General features: G+C 36.1%; 1 protein-coding gene across 4 annotated transcripts in view; it reads right to left on the bottom strand.

Annotated features, from left to right (window-relative positions):
• Positions 1-27,901, bottom strand: part of RNLS (renalase, FAD dependent amine oxidase) — a 321,051-nt gene that overhangs the window by 280,796 nt on the left and 12,354 nt on the right. The gene's annotated exons all lie outside the window — the stretch shown is intronic.

Below are 27,901 nucleotides of genomic sequence, written 5' to 3'. Positions count from 1 at the left end.
GTGCAAGTGCATCCATCTGCCTGTCCTGGCACATGCATGTTAGCCCTGGTATGCCATTTTGAACTTTACAGATTTGAAAAGCAAATGTTTCTTCAAATATTCTAAACTAGTAAGGTTTTACAAAATCTACTAATATACATATTCTTGCAACATGCTAAGAGAAATACAGATAAAATAGACTTTATCTCGGTTAAAGTAAATATATTTCCAAAACGTCAGCATTTTGAAACTTTAGAGAAATTTTGGTTTTTCCAGTTATGGGTAGGATATAAATCTTCTCTGAAGGGACAAACTTTTTCTCTAGACATGAAGAGAATTATAAGCATAGCACTAAAATGTCTATGCTTAAATGAGTCCCTAATCATTTCCAAGTGAACTGTTCAAAAGTTCTTAGAAGTTTTAGTGATCTGTTGCATTGCATGGGGATCATAGTTAATAATAGTGTATTATGTCTTTCAAAATTGCTAAAACAATAAATTTTTAATGTACTCACCACAAAATAATGATAAATTGGTGTTTATAGACATGTTGATTGGCTTGAATGAATCTTTCTGCAATGCATACATAGATCAAAACATCACATGGTACCCCATAAATATACACAATTATTATTTGTCAATTAAAAATAAATTAATAAACAAAGAAAAAGAATCTACACTGAAGGAGTGGAATACAAAAAGAAAACAAGGCCGGGCACAGTGGCTCACGCCTGTAATCCCAGCACTTTGAGAGGCTGAGGCGGGGAGGTTGCCTGAGCTCAGGAGTTTGCAACCAGCCTGGGGAACATGGGGAAACCCCATCTCTACTAAAATACAAAAAATTAGCCGGGCGTGGTGGCGGGCGCCTGTAGTCCCAGCTACTCCGGAGGCTGAGGCAGGAGAATTGCTTGAACCCGGGAGGCGGAGGTTGCAGTGAGCAGAGATCACGCCACTGCACTCCAGCCTGGGCGACAGAGCGAGATTCTGTCTCAAAAAAAAAAAAAAAAAAAGAAAACAAAATTAAATAGGACAAGTGACTTATAAACTGTCAAATAATGGAATCATATGTAAAAATATAGTTTTCATGTAATCCCAGCACTTTGGGAGGCTGAGATGGGTGGATCACTTGAGGTCAGGAGTTCAAGACCAGCCTGGCCAACAAAGCGAAACCCCATCTCTACTAAAAATACAAAAATTAGCCAGGCATGGTGGTGGGCGCCTGTAATCTCAGCTACTAGGGAGGCTGAGACACAAGAATTGCTTGAACCTGAGAGGAGGAGGTTGCAGTGAGCCTAGATCACACCACTGCACTCCAGCCTGGGCGATGAAGCGAGACTCTGTCTCAAAATATACATATATATATGGCCATATATGTGTGCATACATATATGTAGCCCTATATATAATAGAATATATTATAGTTTTCCATAGTTCTATAATTCTGAATAAATCTGTATCTTGCAAAAAATAAAAATAAAGCATACATACAAAACTGTCACATTATAATAGTATCAACATGCATTTAGATATGCTGACACAGAGGCATTAATAAGGAGAGTGGGCTGATACACGTGAACTTACAGCATAACAGCTTAGGTAATGTCTCTTATTTCACATTTGGTGGAGAGATACTGACAGGACTGAATGGTTAGAAGGTAACAGATGGTATTCAATGTGAAAAATCCCTTTGAATGCCTCAAGGACTATTGGGTCACAGGAACAAGCTACAGCCTTTATCATATAGTTGTACTGCTATACTGTCTCATCTCCTAAAACTTGGTTCCACATTTCAAAATACAAAAATTTTGCCCATACATGTAAAAATATTATTTTAAAAATGTCCAATTTGCTTCCTATTTTTAATTCTTTCATAAAGTAAACTACAAAAAATAAAACTAAAAAAAAAAAAAATTCTTATGCTGGGCATGGTGGCTCATGCCTGCAATTCCAGCACTTTGGGAGGCCAAGGAAGGGGGATCACTTGAGGACAAGAGTTTGAGACCTGCCTGGGCAACATCGCAAGACCTTGTCCCTACAAAAAATTAAAAAAAAAAAACCAAGTTGTCAGGCATGGTGGTATGCACCTATAGTCCCAGCTACTCGGGAGGCAGAAGCAGGAGGATCAATTAAGCCCAGGGGTTCAGGGCCCTAATGAGCTATGATTGTGCCACTACACTCCAGCCTGGGTGACAGAGTAAGACCCTGTTTCTAAAAATAAATAAATAAATTCTTTTCTAGAGGAGATGAATAGAACACGGTAAAAAAGCAGTGTCAGGGAGATGAATTTAAAGTAGAAGAATGCCACACTAGAGTAAAACTATAAAGCCAGTATTACAGCCGACTGATCAGTTAATTCACACTATCAGCAAATGCTTGGTGCTAAAAGAAATCTGCAACATCATTTATCCCAGTCCTCTGAGTTATAGTTAAGGAGGTTGAGGCCCAGAAAAAGAAGTTGTTTAATTTTTTATATATTCACAAATTGAAATCTGTTTTTTAAAACTTCTCCATGTATAAAATATTATCAGATTTAAAACAACTAATGTTGAAATGTATTGTTGCACTTAATACTAAACTCATGATTTGCTTCACAGAATGTACAAATAACTAAAATCCCATTCCTCTTCCAAGACAACACCCACACTTACACATACACATACAATCTCTAAAGTTTTGGGGGGTTGTTGCTATGTTTTGTTGTTACTTTATGTATGCCTTTTCAAAACAAATCAGGAGAAAAGTCCTATCCAAATTTCTACTATATTTCGTTCAGTAGTTTTATTGTGTAAGTAAAACTGCTTACCAGAAACAAAGATTATTTATGTTTATAAAACTTCAAAGAATCATTCTGCTAGCCATTAAAGATACTATAGTTTGCTTTTCTTAATGAAAGGTCAGTGAAGGGACAGGATAAAAGGAATTTGTTTTCCTTTGGTAACTGACTTTTTTTCCTTCAATGTAACTTACGTAGATATTAGGTGATGGAATAGCTGAGGCCACAGAAGAGTACAAATTGAGGGAGTCTAATTTTCTCCTATTTGTCTGCAATATTTAATCAAGTACAATGGGGATGTTGTCATTCAATTAATAATTCATTCATTTAAGAAATATTTACTTGGGGAAGTACAATGTGGTAGAGATAGAGAAAGACTCAAGAAACTCAAATTCAGTGGATGAAAAAGACAAATAAACTAACCATTTTTTTAAATCCAATTGGATCCTGGTTTGAATATAAACCTTTTTGTCTCCTCCCCCAAAATCTAATGTATTCAGCGAAGGTGTAAATGTGTTAACTAAGGTGTTTATAAACAACAATAAAATATTTCTCTCTCACTCACCCACATTAACATTTTATAAACACATTTTCTGATATCTACATCCTATGAATTTGTGTTTAAATAACTCAAACTTCAAACAGCAATTACACACACACATATGCCTGCCTCTTCAGAGAATCATTTTAGATTGGATTTAGACTGAGAAGGGATCTTAGAGATCTAGGGTTCAATGCTCTCATTTTACAGAGGAGAAAGATGAAGTCCAGATAGATTGGCATTTGACTGAGGTAACCATTTAGAGACTGATATTTAGGATTCTATATAGAACTATAATTATTCTGATCCAATTTTATAGTTTGTTCAGTTTTTCCAAAGAAAATACACATCCGCAAATTCCCCTTTCTCAAATCAGGAACTCTTGCTGTATTAAACCCAGAAGGCATGGCTCAAGTGAACCACATGGATCAGCTGTCCACCTCCTTAACTGTATCATCTCTTCTTTGTGCCTGATGTCCCCAGGCCACCAGTGACCAAGATATAGAAAAAAAGCCAAAAAACTACTTTACTGAAGCCAGCATAGGTTTTCAAAATTTGCTTCGTATGTCTAAAGTTAAAATATCAAAACAAACCTCTTATTAAAAATCAAAATGGTAAATTTTATTTAAAATTTTTAAGTATTTTCAAAAGTCTAAAGAAGGAAACCACTGCTTCCCCCTTTAAAAAGAATTCTGCTTTCAGCTGATACAGAAAAATCAACTAATGTGGATGGCAAGATCTGAGAACTATTTAGGGAACTTCGGTCTGTCCGTGGACTAATAGTCACACTTATTTATAAAAATGCATATTTCTATATTTTTAACTTGTTAATGACATCATTGGGCATATGGATTTGAATTGGTGCTCAAGTGAAAACTTCTACTGCTTCTACTTTGGAGTTTGTGCTCAAACAAAAACATCTAGTGCTTATGATCATAATACACATGAATTTTTCAAAAAATCTTTAAAATATTTTAGAATTGGAAGAGACTGGAGAAAATGACTCGTTGAAAAAAAAAAAAGAAGAAGACGACAAGCTTTGCAGTCAGTATTTTGGCTCTTCTGGTGGGTAGTTTTGCAGGGTTAGAAAGTCACTTTTATCTCTCCCATCTTGCTCTATATGGTGGGGATAATAACAATGCTGGGTTGTTTTAAGAATTGTTACCAAGACACGTAAAATATCTAGCACATAATGGGTACTCATAAGTTGGAGCTATTGTTATTTACTCTAGTTCTAAATTCCCATCTGATGATGTGTTTGAAGAAAGTGCAGCAGCAAGGGAATGAAAAGGAACTAAAGTTTGTTTCTTAGCAATGAAGTGCCAGGCACATAACGAACACAAGTCAAATGGCAGCCCCAGTTTCTTTCACTAATCGCTTAGCATATGCCAGCAATTTACTAGATGCTTTAACACATTATCTTATTTATTACTCTTCCCAAATGCCCTGATGAGGTAGGAATTATCACTTCATTACACAGAAGAGGAATCAGAGACTCAGAGAGATCAAGTAACTGTCCCCAAGGTTACACAGCTAACAAGCAGCAGAGCCAGGACTGGTAAGAAAGGCAGAAGAAATGAGCAGAGGCTGCCCTAAAGCGAACCTGTAAACAAAGCAAGGAAGCTCAGAAGCAACTAGAGGATAAGTGCAACGGACATGTCTTCCCACTGTGAGCTCCTTAAGAGCTAGGCTAGGTCTCATTAAAGGATGGAAGCCCAGACTCTGGGACAATTCCAGGAACACAGTGAGTGCTGAACAGATGTATGTGTATTATAATAAATTGGAATGCAATAAGCATTTGGGCAATAAGGAATCTCGTTTGCCCCAAGCAAAGTGTTTGCGATAACAGCAAATCTAAAAGGTAGAAGAGTAGTAAGGGTATTCATGCTTAAGGACAACAGTTACTGATTAAAATATTTTATAAATCTATTGTCTGATGACAATTGTGTTCATAGATTTTTCCTCAATTATATTATTATATAAAGATTTCGATCACTGAGTGTTATCATCTTAAAATGTGAAGGACAATGATGAGGATATATACACACACACTATACATACACACACACATATATAGGGAATGGCTTAAAATGTATTCTATTGTATATGCTATATGGAAAAAATCTACATGAATGAAAATTCTCTATGAAAGTTGTAAAAATAACTCAACAGCTTAGTTTTCTTTCATTCAAATAATACCTATGACTTAAAGTCATGATAAAAATCAATTCACAATTTATTAAGTTAGATATGTGCAACTACATTTATACAAATAAAACCTCGGTAATTTGATCGCTTACTATTTTGGGGGGAATAGGGACTATTATGAAAACAAAGAGAACCTTATTCTATCAGAATTTTCAAAAAGACAAAACAAACAAAAACATGGGTCAAACTAAAATTCTCCATAGGAACAACCTACATACAGACACATCCAGTGACTAAATTGTGTTTATGTTTTTCTTAAGCAATGGATAGAGTTCATTTTGACAATTTGTTTACTAAGAATTGCACCAGAAAACTGCCTATTCATTTTCTTTCTGTTTGGCAAACAAAGCATGACACATAGCAATATAAAAGAAAAATATAATCCTGGGATGCATTTGCAATCATCGCAGAGAACTGCCCTAAATTGTCTTAAGCCTGTGGCATTGGCTTTCAGAAGAACATTTAAACACTGCCACATGCTGTTCATCTGTGTGTCCTGCAGTCTGAGAGTTCCAGGTCCCCACTTGGCCTCAATAGAAGGTCGAATCACAAGTACTGTCAGGTTTATAAAGCTCTTAACTTCTCAAAAGCACCAAATGGTCTTGAAAAAGGGAAGTATAACAATCTTCAGAATCTAATGGTAATTTCTCATTAAGATTTTATATAGCACACAATTGTAGTCATGACAAAGCACAGTCTCCATGAGCACACTGCTTCCTAGTAAAGGAGCAGAGACCCTACCATTAAGATTTTATATATAATGCACTAAATTTACTAATGTGTTTGAATTTTTTCTTTTATGAATTTTGTAACATTCCATCTTTATTAATGCTAATTCTACATTGTACCACATAGAAGCCTAGTTCTTTAAATATATTAGTTCAAGTCTACCTCTATGTACGCTAAAGAAACATATACCCACCTCTTCTAAAAACTAGAACATCCGGATGCCTATAATATACTTCAAGGTAGAAATTATGCTTTATTCGGTGTTGTCCTTTCTGTGGCTGGTAAGAGAAGAGATCTTAAGAAAATATTTATTGAAAAAATAAATGGATACATAAATGTTTAAGCACAGTTCACAATTTCTAAAGAATGAATACCACATCCTGAAAGAAACTACCATTTACTTTTAGTTTCCTTTTTCTTATAAAAATATATCTGGAAAGATTCAAAATTAGTTGTCAGTTTTACATACTTCTCCCACAATGAGCAACATCACCAACCAAAAAAAAAAAGGCACTGAATCATTGTTGAAATCATTGTTGATTTTAATTAGTTTGATCCAAATAAAAAGCTGAACTTGGGCATGTTATTCTATGTGCTTATTTGAAGTCCTTAATTTTAACATTTGTTGTATAAAACATTCCAACTGAAAACATATAAATAGTAAATGGAAAAAATCTTACATGTATGCAGCATAAATAGTATTAACTCACTTTTTGATTCATTTATTCATTCACTGAAATATTTCAAGTGTGTAATGTGCTTAGAGAAGATCAAGTCATGGAGGGGAAAAATATTAACTGATTGCAGTTTAAACTTATGATCACTAATTTGAATTGAGTCTTAGTGCTGCCTAGCTATCCTACTATATTCTACTCAGTTCACCCCCACTACATGACCACAGAACACCTCTCCTCTCTCTACAAATCTTCAACATCTTCAGCCCCTCTTCAATCTCAGCTGATGATCTTGCTTCTTGTTTCTCTGGGAAAACAAATCAACCAGAAGAGGACTTCCACAGGCCCTCACCTCCAAAAGTATCATCTACCTGTGTTGATGTGCTCTGCCCTCCTTTGTGTATTATTTTGAGAGAACTGTCTGGATCCCATCTGAGGCCCATCCTCTGTCTGCTATTCAAGACCATGACTTCTGTAACTGTTCAATCTTGCTCCTACATAATCAGTTTTCCCCTTTCTACTGGATTGTTTCCATCAGCACCTAAACATATTATAATGTATCCTATCTTAAAAATACAATACAATACAATAAAAACTTGATCCAACCTCATCTTCTAACAGCCTAATTATTTGCCCTGCTTCACAGAAAAGCTCATCTAAAAAATTGTCTATTCCTTGCCATTCTCAATAGGAGTGATACCACTCCAAAAGGTCAAAAATTAATTCTTTCAGGCAAAAATTGCTTGCTCTTTGTATATGTAAGGCATAGATATATATACAATACATAACAAAAGTATACCTGTGATACTGGAATTTCATGGAGAGGGGAGGATTAGAAAAAAATGTCTAAGAAAGCTCTTTAAGGAGGTAATCATGAAAAAGTGAGGAACACTGGTCTAAACACACTGTCTCGGTGTCCTCCCTTCCCATTTGTTTCTTGAGCCTTCTCCAATCTGGCTTTCATTCCCAGCATCCCATACAAACTGCTATTGTCAATGTCACCTTTATCCTCTGACATGATTTCGATGTTTGTCTCCTCCAAATGTCATGTTGAAATGTGATCCTCAGTGTTGAAGGTGGGCCTAGTGGGAGGTGTTTGGTCATGGGGGCGCATCTCTCATGAGTGCCTTGGTGCCTTCCCTATGTAATGAGCTCACATGACAGCTGGTTGTTTAAAAGAACCTGGCATCTCTCTCTTGTTCCCTCTCTCCTCATGTGATGCTCTTGTTCCCCCTTCACGCTTCGCCATGACTAAAAGCTTCCTGAAGCCTCACCAGAAGCTGAGCAGCTGCTGGTGCCATGCTTGTATAGCCCGCAGAAGTGTTAGCCAAAATAAATCTCTTTTTTAAATAAATTACCCAGCTTCAAGTATTTCTTTATAGCAACGTGAAATGGACTAACACACCCTCCACATTGCGAAATCCAATGGGCAACTCTTAGATGAAACTACAGTCAGTATTTGGTACAGCTGATGACTTCCTCCTTCTTCAAACACTTTCTTGGCCTATGGGACAACATACATGTTTGGTTTTCCCCCTCATTCATTGGCATCTCCCTCTCAGTCTTTCTTGGGGTTCCTCTTAATCTTCTAGTTTCCAAACACTGCAGTTTCTCTGGGTTCAGTCTTGGACCTCATCCAGTTCCATGGCTTTAAATACTATTTCTCTACTGATGATTTTCAAATATACATCTCCAGCTCAGACCATTGCTCCTGAAACCTATATTCAACTGCATAAATATTCCCACTTGAATCTCTATTAAGCATCTCAAACCCAATCCAAGACCAAATTTCTATTCTTGATTCCCAGTTCACTACCTGCCTCACAAACCTACTTCTCCCTCAGTTTTCTCCCTTTGGTAGAAGACAACTCTGTTTTTGCAATTATTCAATCCCAAAACAGTGATTTCACTCTGGAAACCACTATCACAGTCCATATCTGTCCATCAGCGAAATCTGGCAGCCATACTTTTGAAATCAAGTGTCTGTAGCAACCTGAACCCTTTAGAATTGATGCAAAAATGAGGGATCCTTGTACACCTGGATTGCACCTACTGTTCAACATACCACCAGTATTGCTGTAGTCCATGCCACCATCATTTCTGGTCTCTGCATTCACAACATCAGTTCATCTGGTCATCTCAGCCCTCTTACAGTCTAACTTCCAAACAACAGCAAGGTAAATTCATAATCCCTAAATCTGTAAATTCATAATCCCTAAATCTAAGTCACATAAGGTCTTTCCTGAAATGGTTTCCCATCTGATGGAGAGTAAAATCCAATGTCTCTATCACAGTTCACAAAGCCCTATTTAATTGAGCCTCCTGCTTCCTCTCTGCTCTCATCTTCTGCCACTGTCCCTTTCATATACACTGCATGCCAGCCACACTGGCTGCCTTATAAAGCTGCTCACTGCTGGGGGCTTTCCTACTTGTTCCAAAGAACTTCTATTTGGATATCCCCCCAGAGATTCTCTTGGCTTACACTTTCACTACCTTCAGGTGTCTACTGGTTAAAAATCACTTTGTCACAGACCTGCTCACACTATATACAAGAGTATTCCTTGTCATTTTCTATTTCTTCTATCTTGTTTTCTCTTCCCCCAGCATGTACCATCATTTCACATAGATATTTACTTATTTTTCCTCCGCCCCCTGGATCAAATACTATACAATATTATGCCTCCTTCCACTAGAATAGAAGTTCCTTGGAGCTTTTAATGTTTGGTTCACTGCTGTACCCAGGGTGTCTAGAACAGTGTCTAGCACATAGTAGATGTTCAATATCTGTAAAATGAAAAAAAATGAATTTGACATCTGAATAAAAGATGACAAGTGCCATTTAAAAAATAAAACTGAATTTTAATTTCTCTTCTTGGAGTAAAATCTCATATTTTCATATGCATTTGGCAAGTAAAATTATAAGATTTGCAAAAAGTATCTAAAAAGTCACAGAAATAGAAAGCAAATTCTGCTTCGGATACGATGATTTCTTTTGGCTATTTCATGTAGCAAATTTTAGGAGAGATCAACATTTAAATATCTTACTCAAACCAACAGAGACTTCTAGACTAGTAAATACTATAAAAGTGTTGTGTGCTGGCTACTCAAATATATTTTAGATTTTCTCTCATTATTTTCTAGACATAAACATTCAAGTCAGAATGAAAAAATATCAGACTCTGGAAACAGGACTTCAGAAGAATGACGGTCAGAAATGTCCAGTCAGTGTATAAACAAGTCTCATAAATCTGAGGCAATATAATACAAAACTACTTATATAAGATACATTTGTGAAGAAAAAAAAAACAAATTTGGACTAAAGCTTATCCAGTGAAGAATGCTGGTATTCCTCCCATTCTTTTTTTTATCCTTCCCTTCCTCTCTTTTCACTAATGTTTAGAATTCCCTACTTTAAAATTAGTAGTTGATTGTGGTAATACTTTCTTATTTGGATTTAGCACATTATATTTGAATCTTCAGAGATTTCTGCCAGAAAGCTAAAATCTTAGTTCTCAAATTTCTTCTCTTTTGAAAATGCCTTTGCCAGCTCAGATGGGGAAAAGTTTAATTCAATTCAGTTGATGACTCAGTTGGTGATAATGATGCAATTCCATAAATTATAGCTCTCTGCTCTTTCATCTCATCCCCATCTCTAGTATGGACATTTCTTTTTAAAGCTTTTCTGTTATCGAAGAACTCTAAATGAAAAATAGGGCTCCAAGTTCTAAAAGAAGCACACAGTCAGTAAGGCAGCATTAAGGAGGAATCTTTCCTTCTGTTAGGGTAGCAACCTGGTGGCCTAGTTTAAAACATCACACGTCTACTGACAGCATGTGTATGAGAACGAAAATATGAAAATATTTACATCATGATGCGTTTATATCAAGCATGGAGAGATCTCACACATTAGTAAAGGATAAATTGCTAGGAGAGGGGCAAAAAGGTATACTGGTCCAATTACTAAAGCCTGGAGAAGATTTGGATTCCATAATTGGTTCTACCACTCAACAGCTAGGGAGCCTTAAGCAAGTTAACATAATTTCTCACTTTCCTCCTCTATAAAATGGGAATAATAATATTTCTCATGAGGTAGTTGTGAAGGGTAAAAATTATAATTTAGGAAAGTGCTTAACATAAGTATTCACAAAATTGTGTTGATATTGGAATTATCATCATCTTCCAGCTATCCTCAACTTTATGTTGTTATTTTTTTTCTGACACAACTAATTAGTTCCCCAGAGGGACACTTAAGTAGGTAAACTCCCTCTGTCCTGCCAGGAGCAGAAGTGAGTAATAAGTGCAATAACAGAAGTGCCAGATCACCCTAAACTCCCAGATGATGGGAGTCTCCGCTGTTTCTACTGACGTCTCCATTTGTGGAAGGTGGCAGAGAGGTAAAGATTAGCTTGGGCTGCCTCTCAGGCACTTAGAGAAAGAAAGATCAAGTAGAACAGATTCCCAATCTGCCATTTAGCAAATAATAAATTTAAAAAGACAAGAGAATTAGGAAATAATAAATATAAAAATACAAGAACATGATAAAATATCAAAGGTGACAATATTTAATACATTAAAAATGTAAGGCTAATAATTGTTTTTTCTAAAATTAAGATCCCAGTTTATAAGTTTGCAGGCAGCCCAACGGACCAGCTCATGTCAGAAGTTTAGAAACTGACTATTTCCCCCTCCTATGGAGAGGGTCTGCTGAAAAATGCAATGAAGCATACTATTTGATGAAAACAGGACTTTCGTTCTTTGTGCTTTTAATAAAACTCTTTTCAGCAAAATGTCAAGGAAAAAATCAAGAATTTAAACGTCTTTTAGGAAAAGTATTTCGTTCTCATTTTTCCATCAAGAATGATGGAAAATTCTAGAAGTTATAGAAAGGAAGTTGAAGGTATTCATTATGGGTAGTATTTTATCATTATATTCTACAGTGCATAATAAATTTTGCATCTTTGTAGTATAACTTATTCATGTTTTAAGTGTCAGTTTAAGCATATGTTAAGGTTAACAGCCTTTAGAACAACATTTCTCAAAGTCTTAAGAGTGTTTTCTTTCTTCCAATCTAATTAGGTAAAGCTATTTACCACCTCAATGTATCCAGCCAGGTTTTGAAAGATAGATTCAGTATTTTTGATGAACTAAGACCCCTGTCATTTGTTCAACAGATGTTCACCTCCAAGGCTTACCACAATCTGCCCCAAATCCATATCTCTAGTTTTATCTTCTAAAATTCCCCACCATAAAGCCTAGCTCCTACCAAGTCAGTCCATTTTCAGCCTCCCAAATATAAAATGAACATTTCTATTTCAAAGTTTATGATAAGACCATTCTTCTCTCTAAAGCACTCTCTCCCTTTCCCACTGAATGTCCTCCAAGACATTTTCAGATTGTTTCATTCATTCATTCATTCAATACAGACTGAGAGCCTACATATACAAGGCACTCACAAAGGAATCCTGGGAAAACAGGAACAGGTAAGGCCAAGCAAGTACCTGTTTGAGTGTACTCTGTGTTCTGCCAGAAAAGACACACATTGCACAATGGATTAAACTGTTAATTAATTAAAGTTGTGATAAGTGTTAAAAATACGAGTCACTGAAAACTATGAACACAAGTAATGGGAAAAATGGCCTGGTCTTGGGGGTCAGAAAGACTTTCTTTTTTTCTTGTATTTTTTATTAATATATCATAGTTTTACATATTTTTGGAGTACATGTGATATTTTGATACATGCATAAATATGTAATGATCAAATCAGGGTAACTGGAATACCTATCACTTCAAATATTTATCTTTTCTTTGTGTTGGTTACATTATAATTCTTCTCTTCTATTAGGAAGACTTTCTTGAGGAAGTGGTTTTGAGCTGAGGTTGAAGGATGAAAAAGGCCTAAAGTAGGGCAGAGGGAGGTCAATAAACAAACCTTCTTGATGATTATTATAAAATTATGATATATTAGTAAAGATATGGTAAGGAAATTCTTGCCTTCCAGGCATTAAAACTTATTGCAACAGTATTTCTCCCAATTATTCTTGCTTTCTGTAAAGCTGGGGACAAAAAACAAAACAATAATGATCCTACATTTAAAGTTTAAGAAGCCACCAGGAAAAGGTGCTAGCCAACAGCCCTGGAAAGATCTGGGAAACGATCAGTCAAAACTGGTCCCACTACCCTGAGCCCCACAGCCCAGGCAATATAGGAAAAATATTCAAACGGATGTGAAAGCTTGGCCCTACAGAGAGTGCCATGTTTCTGGAGAGAAGCTTTATCTTCCAAACCCCGTAAGCAGAGAGTAGTAGCCCCTCCTTAGGAGCCTACTGGAGAATGATTCAGAAGCAAACTCTGGGAGGGAGCTCCCAGGAGGAGTGACAGAGACCTGGTTCCCTGGCTACGTACTTGCTGAACTGTTGAACCCACGGGGCCTAGGGCAAAGCTCTGCTGGCAGGGCTGCCTATAAGGAGGGGACTGTTAACAGCAACAGAAAGGTTCATAGGAGGCTAAACACTACCCACTGGCCAAAGAAACACACCACACATATGGTCTACATATAGACCATCATGGAGGAACAGGCAAGAGCAGCCAATTGCCCCTCCCTACCAACAAGAAGCCAGTCTTAGAGGCAATCAATGGTTCTGTAAGCTTATAGGTTGTAGATGTTCAGAGATACACACACACACACACACACACACACACACACACACAGACCCATAATCCACTCTGCCACAACTCTCTAGCACCACAGGTGCCATAGACAGGTATAGCTGGAGTTTAGGGTAGAGAGAATGAGCTCCAGACTGAGACTGAAGTTTAAACATAAATACAACGAGTCTTCAAAACCAAAGTGAGACTGTTCTAACGGCCAAAAGTGACTAGAAAGTTGTAGCAAAGGACCAAGATGTCATTAAGGAATCCTCTCTAGATAGACATGAGACATTGAGGGCAGTTCTGGGAAAAAATAAAGCTGTATCATGTTTACAGCTCAAATAGTTCAGACTCCTTAAAAATGACTTAAAACCACAAATTGATTATAATGAAAACAATGACGGTATTGCAACATGAGTAAATAAATGGAACAGAACAGATATCCAGAGACAGACTCAAGTATATATGGAATTTAACATATGGCAAATGAAGAATTTCAATTTAGTGGGGAAAAAAAGAATCTCTTATTAAATAAATGGTGCTGATATAATGGATTTCACTCTGGAAAGACAAAAAACAAAGCTAGATACCTTTCTCATATTTTATATGAACATATATTCCATGTAAAGATTTTAATGTAAAGGATAAAAATATTAGGAATATAATTCAGAATACTTATATGACTTTAGAATGAGGGAGATAATCCTTAGCAATCAGGAAGTCAAGTATCTATTAAAGAAAAAGGCACACTTGACTAAATAAAAATCTTAAGAAATTATTATGGCAAATGAAATAATAAAAGCAAAAGATAAATAAATGCTAGTCTAGGAAATATATGTAGTACCATATTACAAATATTGATATCCTTCATGTGTGAAATGCTCGTAAAAAACAAATAATCCACTAGAAAAGTAAGCATAGGACACGACTGGGACATTTCATAGAAGAAGAACTCTAAATGATCAATAAGCTTATGAAAAGAGGCTCAATTTTACTTTTGGTCAAGGGAAATGCAAATTAATGCAAGAGCAATCAACCTGTTTTTACTTATCACTTTGGCAGAAATTTTAAGATTGATAAAAATTTAAAATATCCGGTCCTGATGAGTACGTAGGCAAACAGGCATTGTCAAACGTTAAGAATGAGAATCACGACAAACTTTTTGGAAGGTAATATGGCAATACTTATTAAAACATACAGGTTTTTTGAGCCAGAAATTTCACTTTGGGGATCTTATCACCCAGTACAGCATTAAGAGCACCAGTTTTTAAGAATACGTAAACAAGGATGTTTTTCAAGGCATAGCATTTAATAGAGAAAAAAACTGGAAACCACATGAAAGTCCATAGATAAGAGATGAAAGACTAAATTCCAGTACTCCCAAACTGAAAAACTTTATGCAGCTGTTAAATAAAAATAAATCAGATGTGTTTATCTAAAATAATGTTGAGTAAATGAGCAAAATGCAAAACAATAATTTTAGAAGGCACCCATAGTCATCCAAAGCTTTATATGGTTGGAACAAAGTGTGAAAGGGCACTCACTAAACTGTTAACATCAGTTAGCTCTGGGGAATGGAAACGAGGGCAGGGCCAGGAATAAATAGGTTTGTAAGGAATAAGAAGAGAACCATGAATGCAATGACAATTCGTTGGACATTCTATGAATAGACTGTATGGGAAGGAATAAAGAGATACTTGATAAAACCAGCAAAAATTAAAAAATGGAAAAAAGTAAAGTAAATAGTAGGCACCAATGAAAAGGATAAAAACAACATAGTACTTACCCCAATAAATGTAAAAGGGTTGAACTCATCTATCAAAAGAAAAAAATAAATAGTAGATACCAATGGAAAAGATAACACAGCAGTTATCTCAATAAATATAAAAGGGTTAAACACTCCTATTGAAAGAAAAGATTTTTCAAGCTGGATTTAAAAACTCAGGTAGGTATATTGTTCTCTGGAAACATCTAAAACTAAGTAACCATAAATCAACAAAAGTGATCTTATTTACAATCTCCATAAATATCATAAAATATTTCTTAATATGCCTAATAAGTAATGTGTAAGATCTTATGATAAAAGCTATAAAATTTTACTGAGGACATTAAAATACCTGAAGTGGAGAAATGTTTCATTTTTTTAGATGAGAAGATGATCTATTATAAAGATGCCAATTCTTCCTAAACTAATGCAGTGTAATTGAGTGTAATTCAAATCAATATTCCAACAGGAGTTTTTAATGAAACCTGACTCTAAAGTACACTTAGAGAAATAAAAAATAGATTAGCTAAGAAAAAACAGGACAAAAATCAAGCGGGCTTTATTCTACTCTACATCAACATAACTGTTTCCATGAGGAAAAGAGTTTAGTGAAAAGAATCTTTATTTCATATTGGCAGTATTAAAGCCACACTTTGTTATACTGTAAATCTCCTAAATGCCCATCAAACTGGTTTACTACATTAAGGTAAATCAAAAGATGAGCACACTACACAGTAAAAATAATGATGCACATGGATATTCACTGATACTGAAAAGATACTCTTAATATACCGTAATATAGTTTTGAAAAATCCACTGAACAATTTCACATATCTTCAGTATAGCATTAAGGTCCAAGTTGATGACTGGATAGCTGAAGCCAGAGAATGTAGCCAGAGGTTGGAAAGAACAGGTGACAGCAGGGTGTGAGAAGCTTTGTTTTGCTTACCAGAGCATTATGTGAGGAAAGGAGTGGGATGGTTTCTCACCACTGAGAAAGCAGTTACTGACCACAGAATCCCTGGAAAGTTAGAAAGGTACCCCCAAGATCTTTATTTTAATAGTTCATTTAAAAACCTAGCGTCTATAAATGTACTGGAACTTTCAAAAACTATTATACTGGATGAACAAGTGCTATAATTTTTAAATGTAAGCAAAATTATTTGGTCAAATAATGTCTTATGAATTGAAAACTTTTCTACATTGAAATAAAGTAGGATTTCCTTAATCTTTGTGGTTGTATTTTAGAATTTTAAAAACAATTCCATGTTCTCCTAAATTATAATTAAACATATATATGCATATCTGTTCTATATCTGCATCTATTGCCATTATAGATCTGTGAAGCTCTATATTTCTAGATAAAGAAATTTTATTTCTGTTATTCATATATTCATATAAGCATGTGATCCTTTGGTTATTAGAGTTTGCCTTCTTGAGATCTTCTCCGCTTTTATTACCTCTTTGCTATCACATAGCAATTAGAAATTAAAAAATTTACCAGGATAAATTATTTAGGGAAAACAAACTCCTTTCCCCATCCTCCAGTCTAGGAAAGAGAAGCTCAACATTGTGTTTGGAAAGGTTAGGATGACTGCAAATCCACACACACACACACACACACACACAAACACACACACGAGAAAGTAAAGCATCTTTCTCTTGCAGGATCTTAAGGTGGATTAAACTGGTGAATCTCTGAAAATCAGAGAGTGGGGGGTGGAGATGAGTGCTATAACTAGAAGCAAAACTAGGAGGAGAGATTAGGAATTCCTGAATCTAATGTTTAAGCGTCGGGGTTTGAGGAATTTCTGTGCATGGTAGAGAGGAAGATCAAGTACACATGGACGAGCTACGCCTAACAGTGGTTAAGAGTACAAGCTCTGGAGTCATTTTACTGAGGCTCACATCTCAGTTTCACCAAGAATTGAGACAATAATAATGTCTAGGATTACTTTGAGGATTAAGTGATATAATATTTGTAATATGAATATAGAGAAAGTAGCACTATTATAGAACCAGAAAGTAAATCATAAGAGGGTCACAATATGATACATGAGGTTCCTCTATTCTCCCAGCTGGGAGAAAGTTTAATAAATGTAATAAATAATTGCCAAAAGAAAAAAACAATTACATCTGCTTTTTCCATAAGAAGCAAAATAGAGAAAGAGTTGGATGACAGAAAATCCAGATCACTCTATAATGGAAAGGGAATTCTTTCACGTAAGATACGATACTTATGTTAACCCTAAAGGCTACATATGATTAGAAAGAGAGAGAAAGAGAATGTGAATGAGAAGAAAAACACAGGAAGCTACAGACGTGGCTGTTCATAGTCTGTACAAATGTGAAACATGTAGCACATTCCTAATTCTGTCACTCATTAATCAAGCACTTTTTGGTAAGTTATGTAATTCTTATGGGCCTAAATTTATTTCCCTGTGATATGCAGTTTTGTGAATATTATAGTTATAGTGTTATTCTATGTTTCTGTCATTTTCATAGTCCTCTCTAGTTTGGATTCTAAGGGGAACTACAATATACATTTCATACACTAGATGGCAATATATGGCTTTGTAAGTGGATGTCTTTTTCATAGACGTCTAAGACGTCTAATAATCAAATAAGAGATGATTTTTCTCCAGAAAACACAGAGAGAAGGGTAGACATTAACCAATTCTTCATACTGAGGTCATGTTTTAATCTCTTTGATTTGACCCACACATGTTAAAGGATCTTGAGGGGACATTCTAGTTTAAATCTTTAGTGCCAGAAAGAATTATTTCATAACAATGAAGTAAACACAAAATGATTTCCATGGGGGTCCAATTCTGAATTGAGTCAGTTCAATACAACATCCAAAGACCCTCATCCTCAGTCAAACATACCAAGTCAATTATTCTTAAACTTTTTCATCATAAAGAGCCTACATATGCCACAATACTCCTCCACTAAAAAAAAAAAAGAAGATCTATTTCAATGTTATCTTTCTTTTTTTTTTTTTTTTTTGAGACGGAGTCTCGCTCTGCCACCAGGATGGAGTGCAGTGGCGTGATCTTGGCTCACTGCAACCTCCGCCTCCCAGGTTCAAGCGATTCTCCTGCCTCAGCCTCCCAAGTAGCTGGGACTACAGGTGCACTCCACCACACCCAGCTAATTTTTGTATTTTTAGTAGAGATGGGTTTCATCATGTTGGCCAGGATGGTCTCAATCTCTTGACCTCGTGATCCACCCACCTCAGACTCCCAAAGTACTGGGATTACAGGCAGGAGCCACCACGCCCGGCCAATATCATTTTTTATAATAAGAGTAAACTATTCTTATTTTTAAAGTTATAATTATTCAAAAAATTATAAAGAAGAAAATGAAAATCATATCTGAGCAATAGCCAATGTTAATGTTTGTCAAATTATTTCTGATACATGAAAATATATATAAATACATACTTTAATCTTTTTTCCAAGCTAAAAATATTTATAAGTATTTCTGTTAATAAATATATTATTATATTAGTGGTCGCTATCATTTTATTTTTCATAGGTATATATTTATAAAATGTACACAGGAAGTGTTCTGAGAACACATACCTTAATTGAAAAGTCTGGTCTTGCCCCACAACACTATTTTTCACAAAATTGACAGAATTGGTCCCATTTAAAGATGAGTAATGACTAACAAGAGACATGCAGAGAAAAGGAGAAAGACAACAGAACAGAACAGAACAGAACCTAAGAAATGAGCTGATGAAAAATACATATCAGAAAAATTTTGCCAGGAAGCAAATTAGTTCAACAAACACTCGGGCATTAGTTCAGTAACAGTAAAAGAATACAGGACCTCTTTGAAACAATACCTCAAGGAAGTGGCCAAAACGAACTCTTGAAAATTACATGGATGAAGTGGAGAAAAGGCTAGAAAAAAAAGTAATTCAAAGATCAAAGTTGAAAGTGAGTTAAGAGAAAACAGAAGCTTTGAGAGGGAGATACTTTAAGCTTTTGTAGATACTAAGAGATCATAATAAATGAAACAGAAATAAATCTTCCAATAAGTATTAGAAGGAAACTTACCTAAATAAGAGAAAAGCTGAATGTTCAAGGCAAAAGTGGACAACATAGCCCATGAAAACTGAACACAAAACTAGTAACAATAAGCCAGGAGCTGGTTTTTTGAAAAGATCAACAAAACTGATAGACCGATAGCAAGACTAATAAAGAAGAAAAGAGAAGAATCAAATAGATGCAATAAAAAATGAAAAAGGGGATATCACCACCGATCCCACAGAAATACAATCTACCATCAGAGAATACTACAAACACCTCTATGCAAATAAACTAGAAAATCTAGAAGAAATGGATAAATTCCTCGACAAATACACCCTCCCAAGACTAAACCAGGAAGAAGTTGAATCTCTGAATAGACCAATAACAGGTTCTGAAATTGTGGCAATAATCAATAGCTTACCAACCAAAAAGAGTCCAGGACCTGATGGATTCACAGCTGAATTCTACCAGAGGTACAAGGAGGAACTGGTACCATTCCTTCTGAAACTATTCCAATCGATAGAAAAAGAGGGAATCCTCCCTAACACATTTTATGAAGCCAGCATCATCCTGATACCAAAGCCTGGCAGAGACATAACCAAAAAAGAGAATTTCAGACCAATATCCTTGATGAACATTGATGCAAAAATCCTCAATAAAATACTGGCAAACCGAATCCAGCAGCACATCAAAAAGCTTATCCACCATGATCAAGTGGGCTTCATCCCTGGGATGCAAGGCTGGTTCAACATACACAAATCAATAAATGTAATCCAGCATATAAACAGAACCAAAGACAAAAACGACATGATTATCTCAATAGATGCAGAAAAGGCCTTTGACAAAATTCAACAACCCTTCATGCTAAAAACTCTCAATAAATTAGGTATTGATGGGGCGTATTTCAAAATAATAAGAGCTATCTATGACAAACCCACAGCCAATATCATACTGAATGGACAAAAACTGGAAGCATTCCCTCTGAAAACTGGCACAAGACAGGATGCCCTCTCTCACCGCTCCTACTCAACATAGTGCTGGAAGTTCTGGCCAGAGCAATCAGGCAGGAGAAGGAAATAAAGGGTATTCAATTAGGAAAAGAGGAAGTCAAATTGTCCCTGTTTGCAGATGACATGATTGTATATCTAGAAAACCCCATTGTCTCAGCCCAAAATCTCCTTAAGCTGATTAGGAACTTCAGCAAAGTCTCAGGATACAAAATCAATGTACAAAAGTCACAAGCATTCTTGTACACCAATCACAGACAAACAGAGAGCCAAATCATGAGTGAACTCCCATTCACAATTGCTTCAAAGAGAATAAAATATCTAGGAATCCAACTTACAAGGGATGTGAAGGACCTCTTCAAGGAGAACTACAAATCACTGCTCAATGAAATAAAAGAGGATACAAACAAATGGAAGAACATTCCATGCTCATGGGTTGGAAGAATCAATATCGTGAAAATGGCCATACTGCCCAAGGTAATTTATAGATTCAATGCCATCCCCATCAAGCTACCAATGACTTTCTTCACAGAATTGGAAAAAACTACTTTAAAGTTCATATGGAACTAAAAAAGAGCCCGCATCGCCAAGTCAATCCTAAGCCAAAAGAACAAAGCTGGAGGCATCACGCTACCTGACTTCAAACTATACTACAAGGCTACAGTAACCAAAACAGCATGGTACTGGTACCACAACAGAGACATAGATCAATGGAACAGAACAGAGCCCTCAGAAATGATGCCGCATATCTACAACTATCTGATCTTTTTTTTTTTTTTTTTTTTTTTTTTGAGACAGAGTCTCGCTCTGTCGCCCAGGCTGGAGTGCAGTGGCGCAATCTCGGCTCACTGCAAGCTCCGCCTCCCGGGTTCACGCCATTCTCCTGCCTCAGCCTCTCCGAGTAGCTGGGACTACAGGCGCCCGCCACCACGCCCGGCTAATTTTTTGTATTTTTAGTAGAGACGGGGTTTCACCGTGGTCTTGATCTCCTGACCTCGTGATCCGCCCGCCTCGGCCTCCCAAAGTGCTGGGATTACAAGCGTGAGCCACCGCGCCCGGCCAACTATCTGATCTTTGACAAACCTGACAAAAACAAGAAATGGGGAAAGGATTCCCTATTTAATAAATGGTGCTGGGAAAACTGGCTAGCCATAAGTAGAAAGCTGAAACTGGATCCCTTCCTTACACCTTATACTAAAATTAATTCAAGACGGATTAAAGACTTAAATGTTAGACCTAAAACCATTAAAATCCTACAAGAAAACCTAGGCAATACCATTCAGGACATAGGCGTGGGCAAGGACTTCATGTCTAAAACACCAAAAGCAATGGCAACAAAAGCCAAAATTGACAAATGGGATCTAATTAAACTAAGGAGCTTCTGCACAGCAAAAGAAACTACCATCAGAGTGAACAGGCAACCTACAGAATGGGAGAAAATTTTTGCAACCTACTCATCTGACAAAGGGCTCATATCCAGAATCTACAATGAACTCAAACAAATTTGCAAGAAAAAAACAAACAACCCCATCAAAAAGTGGGCAAAGGACATGAACAGACACTTCTCAAAAGAAGACATTTATGCAGCCAAAAAACACATGAAGAAATGTTCATCATCACTGGCCATCAGAGAAATGGAAATCAAAACCACAGTGAGATACCATCTCACACCAGTTAGAATGGCCATCATTAAAAAATCAGGAAACAACAGGTGCTGGAGAGGATGTGGACAAATAGGAACACTTTTACACTGTTGGTGGGACTGTAAACTAGTTCAACCATTGTGGAAGTCAGTGTGGCGATTCCTCAGGGATCTAGAACTAGAAATACCATTTGACCCAGCCATCCCATTACTGGGTATATACCCAAAGGACTATAAATCATGCTGTTATAAAGACACATGCACACGTATGTTTATTGCGGCACTATTCACAATAGCAAAGAGTTGGAACCAACCCAAATGCCCAACAATGATAGACTGGATTAAGAAAATGTGGCACATATACACCATGGAATACTATGCAGCCATAAAAAATGATGAGTTCATGTCCTTTGTAGGGACATGGATGAAATTGGAAAACATCATTCTCAGTAAACTATTGCAAGGACAAAAAACCAAACACTGCATGTCCTTACTCATAGGTGGGAATTGAACAATGAGAACTCATGGACACAGGAAGGGGAACATCACACTCTGGGGACTGTTGTCGGGTTGGGGGAGCGGGGAGGGACAGCTTTCGGAGATATACCTAATGCTAAATGACGAGTTAATGGGTGCAGGAAATCAACATGGCACATGGATACATATGTAACAAACCTGCACATTGTGCACATGTACCCTAAAACCTAAAGTATAATAATAAAAATAAAAATAAAAAAATTAAAAAAAAGATATATACTTATGAAATTACTGGGCTCAAAGATAAAAAATATAAAAGAGATGGCTCTAAAGTAAAATATCCCTGAAAGGTTTAGAGGAAAAAGCATATACCAGAAAAATGAAAATAAAAGAAAGAACATTTCATTTATAAAAGTTTATTTGAAAGCAAAATAAAATTAAAATGAGACTAAAGAGAGAATTTTTTAAGTCAAAAGATATAATTTTAATGAAGGTCTAGTACAAATCAAGTAAAATCATAAAGCAAAAATTGCCACAAAAAACCCCAGGAAAGACAGAAAGAAAAGTAATAATAGTAGGTGAGTTAAGTTATCTTTCTCAGCCAAACACAGCTCAAGTGCACACACAAAATATAAGATGTAAAAAGAGCTAAATAAAATTATTAATTAGCAAGCCCTTAAACACATTTAGGAGACAGTCTATGACATAGTATTGCTTTAGATGTCACTAACACAAATATTGACAAATACTTTCAAAATGTAATGTTAAAGGATCTCTCTTGATATACAAAACTATGCAGCTTTTAAATATTAGAATATGTAATTTACAGTACAAATGAATGTCTTGACTGATGGCAATACTGTATTTTTATAAAATGTTATAGTATGTTATTAAAACAATCTCAAAATCAATCCAATTATTGCCAACCTCCATGGCAATAAATTATCCTACTTTAAATGTCATTGGCAACAAACTATAAGTAGATTCATGAAGAGATCATTCAAATTAGTCTCCCACTTTGCCTATAGGCATCTAATAAATATTCCAATTTCTTCTATATTATTATCAAACACTGTACTAGAAAATAAGCTATATTATTTCTGCTTAGTAGAACTGATACTCAAGGAAAAAATTGCTTTCAAAATTTAACAGCAGTTATACCCTTCCTCAGAAAACAATTTCTTCTATAGTTCTAAATCTAAGATCTATAAAACATATTTATTACCAGTTTTCTTTCTATTAGTGTCATAAAAAGCCATTTCTCTATCAAATCCAATGTCAATGTTAGCTGTGCAAAAAAGTCAAAAGCTACAGGCATATCAATACCCACTGCCATCCCACAGCCCTGAAGCCTTGTCCACCACCACCAGACTCTGTTATAGCTCATGGGCTTCAGGACAGATGAGGTACCCTCTACAATTCAATGACTTGATGGGCCAGGATCAGTGAGACATGATGAAAGCAGGAGAAAATAAGTGAAATCTGTGCAGATACTGACAAAACAGAGCCACAAAAAAGTAAGCACATGCCGTATTTGGTTTTCCGTTCCTGCATTAATTTGTTAAGGATGAGGGCCTCCAGCTCCATCATGAGCTTTTATCTGGAATCCAGGTAATAGGGAAATCTATAGAGACAGATAGTAGATTAATGATTGTTTAGGGCTGGGGGCAGGGATGGGGATGGAGGGATGGGGGTGATAGCTAAAGGGGACAGAATTTCTTTTTGAGGTGATAAAAATATTCCAAAATTAACTAATTAGACATTGATAATGGTTGCCTATATCAGTTATTATATTAAAAACCACTGAATTGTACATTTTAGATAGGTGAATTGTATGGTATGTGACTTATATTTTAAAGCTATTTTTTTGTGTGTATTGTTGTTGCTTCGTTTTGTTTTAAGAGGTGTGTCTTAGGGGTTGGGGAAGAAGTCAGGGAAGAGGTGAGCCAAGAAGTCCCAAGCAGGGAAGAGCATAAGACAGAGACTCAAGAGTAATCCAAGATGAGATGTCGCACGGGTTCATATAATCAATACATGCAAAGCAAAGGTGCAAATGTGAGGAAAAGAGATACAAATTGTTTGGACAGGCTGATGCTTTATGACAGCAGTTTTCAACCCTGGCTGCACAGGAGCATTACTTGTTTACAAGGCGAGTCACTTTTTGAAGATACATCCGTTGCTCTGTTCCAGAAACAAGTAGATTTGCTAAGGCAAGGTATTAATAATAATTCTCACAGTGTGGCTTGGAACTGAATCTTCAGCATCACCCAGAAATTTGTAAAAAATGCAAATTGTCCATGCATACCTTGATATAACCAGAAACTCAGACTGTGGCCTAGTAATCTGTGTTTTAACAAGTCTTCCAGGTGATTTGGAGGTATGCATAAAAACAAACCAAAACAATGGCAACAAAAATCCACTAGAGACAGGGTGAACATTCTGCACCCAGACCCTTGATGTGAACATAATATGGTGTACCCTTCTAGTTCTTTTTGTCAGGCATGGGAATAGCTATTACCAAGCAATTTTTCTAAGAAACTTTTGTTTTAACCTTTGTTAAGGAAAGCAAAACCCAGCTTTTAGCTATATTGTTCACAGACCAGATAATGGAACTGAAACAGATGTTTTAGATATTTAAGGTTTTAATAGGAAAGTATTCCAATTTAAAAAACAAGATGTCATCTTTTTTTTTTCTTGTAACAGCAAAGTTATGAGAAATCTGAAGTTCTCTCAAAGATTTAATATTTCAATTCTAGGGCATATAGATATTAGATTGGACTTCCCAGACACACTGGATGAAGGAGAGAGAGAGCAGCTGGAGTACCAAAAAGGATGTCAATTCATATTCCTGGCATGATTCAGGACACCCTTCTTACCTGGTAAATAGAACTTCATACAGAGCAACATACTATTTGAAAATAAGTAAGTTGATAAAAAGTAAATGAATCAAAATGAACATATAGAACTAATTAAATTAATGAAAGTCAAAGGAATATGTAAATACAATTTTCAGATCTGAACTTAAGCATAAACAACTAGTATTTTAAAAAATAAGGTCTACTGCAAAAACAAGCAATGGGTAAAAGACTCCCTATTTAATAAGTGGTGTTGGGACAACTGGCTAGCCATATGAACAAGATTGACACATGTTCACCTGTGTAACAAACCTTCACATGTACCCCCAAATCTAAGATAAAAGCTAAAAAAAATAAAAAATAAAGATTATATCATGGTATTCTAGCACCTTGAAAAAAAAGAATAAACAAAGAAATCTGAATAGATTCCTTTAAGAAATGGAATCTGTAATTTAAAATTTTACCACAAAGAAAACTCTAGGCCTAAATGATTTTACCAGTGAATTCTTCTAAACATTTAGGAAAGAAAGAACACCAAATTTGTATAAAAATGCTTCCCCCGAACAGAAACAGGAAATATTTCCCAAATAATTCTATGAGGCCTACATACCTCCATGTCCAACAACTAGAGAAATTAATACAAGAAAAAATACTACAGCTCAATCACTCTCATGGACATGAATGCAAAAATACTAAACAACATATTAGCAAGCCAAATTCAGATTTACATAAAAAGCATTAAAAAATAAGGCCCATTGTCAATATAGAGTTTTTCTTTCCTTCTTCATACAAATCCATATTTAATGAAAATAGAATATGAATAGAATAAGAAAAAAGTCTATTACGGGATTCTATTAATGAGAATTTTACAGAGAATGTGAAGAAGTAATACGGACCACTGAAGTTTTTCCTTGGGTCTTTTGGAAACACATTCATTCAGTCGGTCAGTTGGTCATTCACTCATTTCACAAATATTAAAGAACACCTATGCAGTGAACACTCATTGTTCTTGATTACTCAGCACACAAGTTCTCTTCATGGCAGTACCTATATTTATTTTGAGGTTTACTTTGTCCCATTGATTACATGCAATGCAATAGGATTATAATCCAAGATGCTGTAATTCCCTAGCCATGGGGTGGGAATAAGACCCATGTCAGGTCAATAGGATGCTCTCTTGAAATTTAAGTCTTGGGCAGAGGCACAATGATACTGATGGGGCACATCCTTTCTAAAGGTCATATTCTCACCAGATTGTTGCTAGCTAGGGCTTTTTATATAATTCTTGTTCCAGGGGGTTGGGGAAGGAAAAACAGGGCACTTTAGTCAGAAGTTTCAAGGTTTCAATTATGCAAGCTAAGTAAATCCTGGAGATCCACCGTATAGCCTAGCATCTGTAGTTAATAATATATTGTATACTTAAAAATGTGTTAAAATAGTACATCTAATATGTTGTATATTCTTTTCTTTTTTTTTTTTTTTTTTTTGACACAAGATCTTGCTCTGTCACCCAGGCTAGAGGGCAGTGGCACAATCAGGGCCTACTGCAGCCTTGACTTCCCAGGCTCGGGCAATTCCCTGCCTCAGCCTTTTGAGTAACTGGGACTATAGGCACATGCCACTATGCCTTGCTACTTTTTTTTTTTTTTTTTTTTTTTTTTTTGGAGAGATGAGGTCTTGCTATATTTCCCAGGCTGGTCCCGAACACCTGGGCTCAAGCAACCCTCCTGCCTTGCCCTCCCAAAGTGCTAGGATTATAGGCGTGAGCTACCACACCTGGCCTATGTTAAGCATCCTTATTACAAAAGAAAAAAAAATAGCAAATAAAGGGGAAAAAGCTTTTGGAGGTGATGTGGATATGTTTATGGCATAGATTGTGGTAATGGTTTTAAGAATGTATACTTATCTCCAAATTCATCACACTGTATACAGTATGTACAGCTTTTCATATGTCAATCATACTCAAAGTGATTTAATAAAAGAGGACTCATGCAAGGGCTAAAAGATGAGACCACATGCTCTCTAAGACTCCCTTCAATTCTGAGTTTCTATGATTAAAATGAACAGTATCAGCTAGGATTGTAGTATCAGTAAGGAAAACTGGCCTGATGAAACAAAAGCCAACTGAGCAAGTGCAACTTCTTGGAGAAATGTACCCTCCCTGCCCCAGTACCTGATACCTTTATTCCCTTTTTGTTTCTCATATCTGAATCCCTTCCTTCTACTTAGTACAGGAATTTTAGCTTTCGGACTCCTCACGTGTGCCTTTTGCTGACACTATTGTCCTGTTCACCTCCGGATCTCAGAGTTGACTTAGAATAAACCCAAAGTCTCCCGTTGTTCACATGTATACTAGAAATTCTAATGTGGCCACTGGCTTACTATCTTCTCCTTCCCACTATCCCCAGCATTTCTGGCAGTAAAAGTGCAAATTCTACCACTGCCATCCCACCTGCACTGAGTTACATCTCACCTGTGCTGAGTCAAAGTGGCAGGAAAAAGATGTCTGTGGATTTATCACAAGTTTCTGGTGGCAGTGCACCAGGAACCCTCAAGAATCACGGA

This window comes from Symphalangus syndactylus, chromosome 4 (genome assembly GCF_028878055.3).
Source record: "Symphalangus syndactylus isolate Jambi chromosome 4, NHGRI_mSymSyn1-v2.1_pri, whole genome shotgun sequence".
Taxonomy (NCBI): domain Eukaryota; kingdom Metazoa; phylum Chordata; class Mammalia; order Primates; family Hylobatidae; genus Symphalangus; species Symphalangus syndactylus.
The sequence above is the reverse complement of the archived record's forward strand: the minus strand, read 5'-3'. Positions and strand labels throughout refer to the sequence as shown.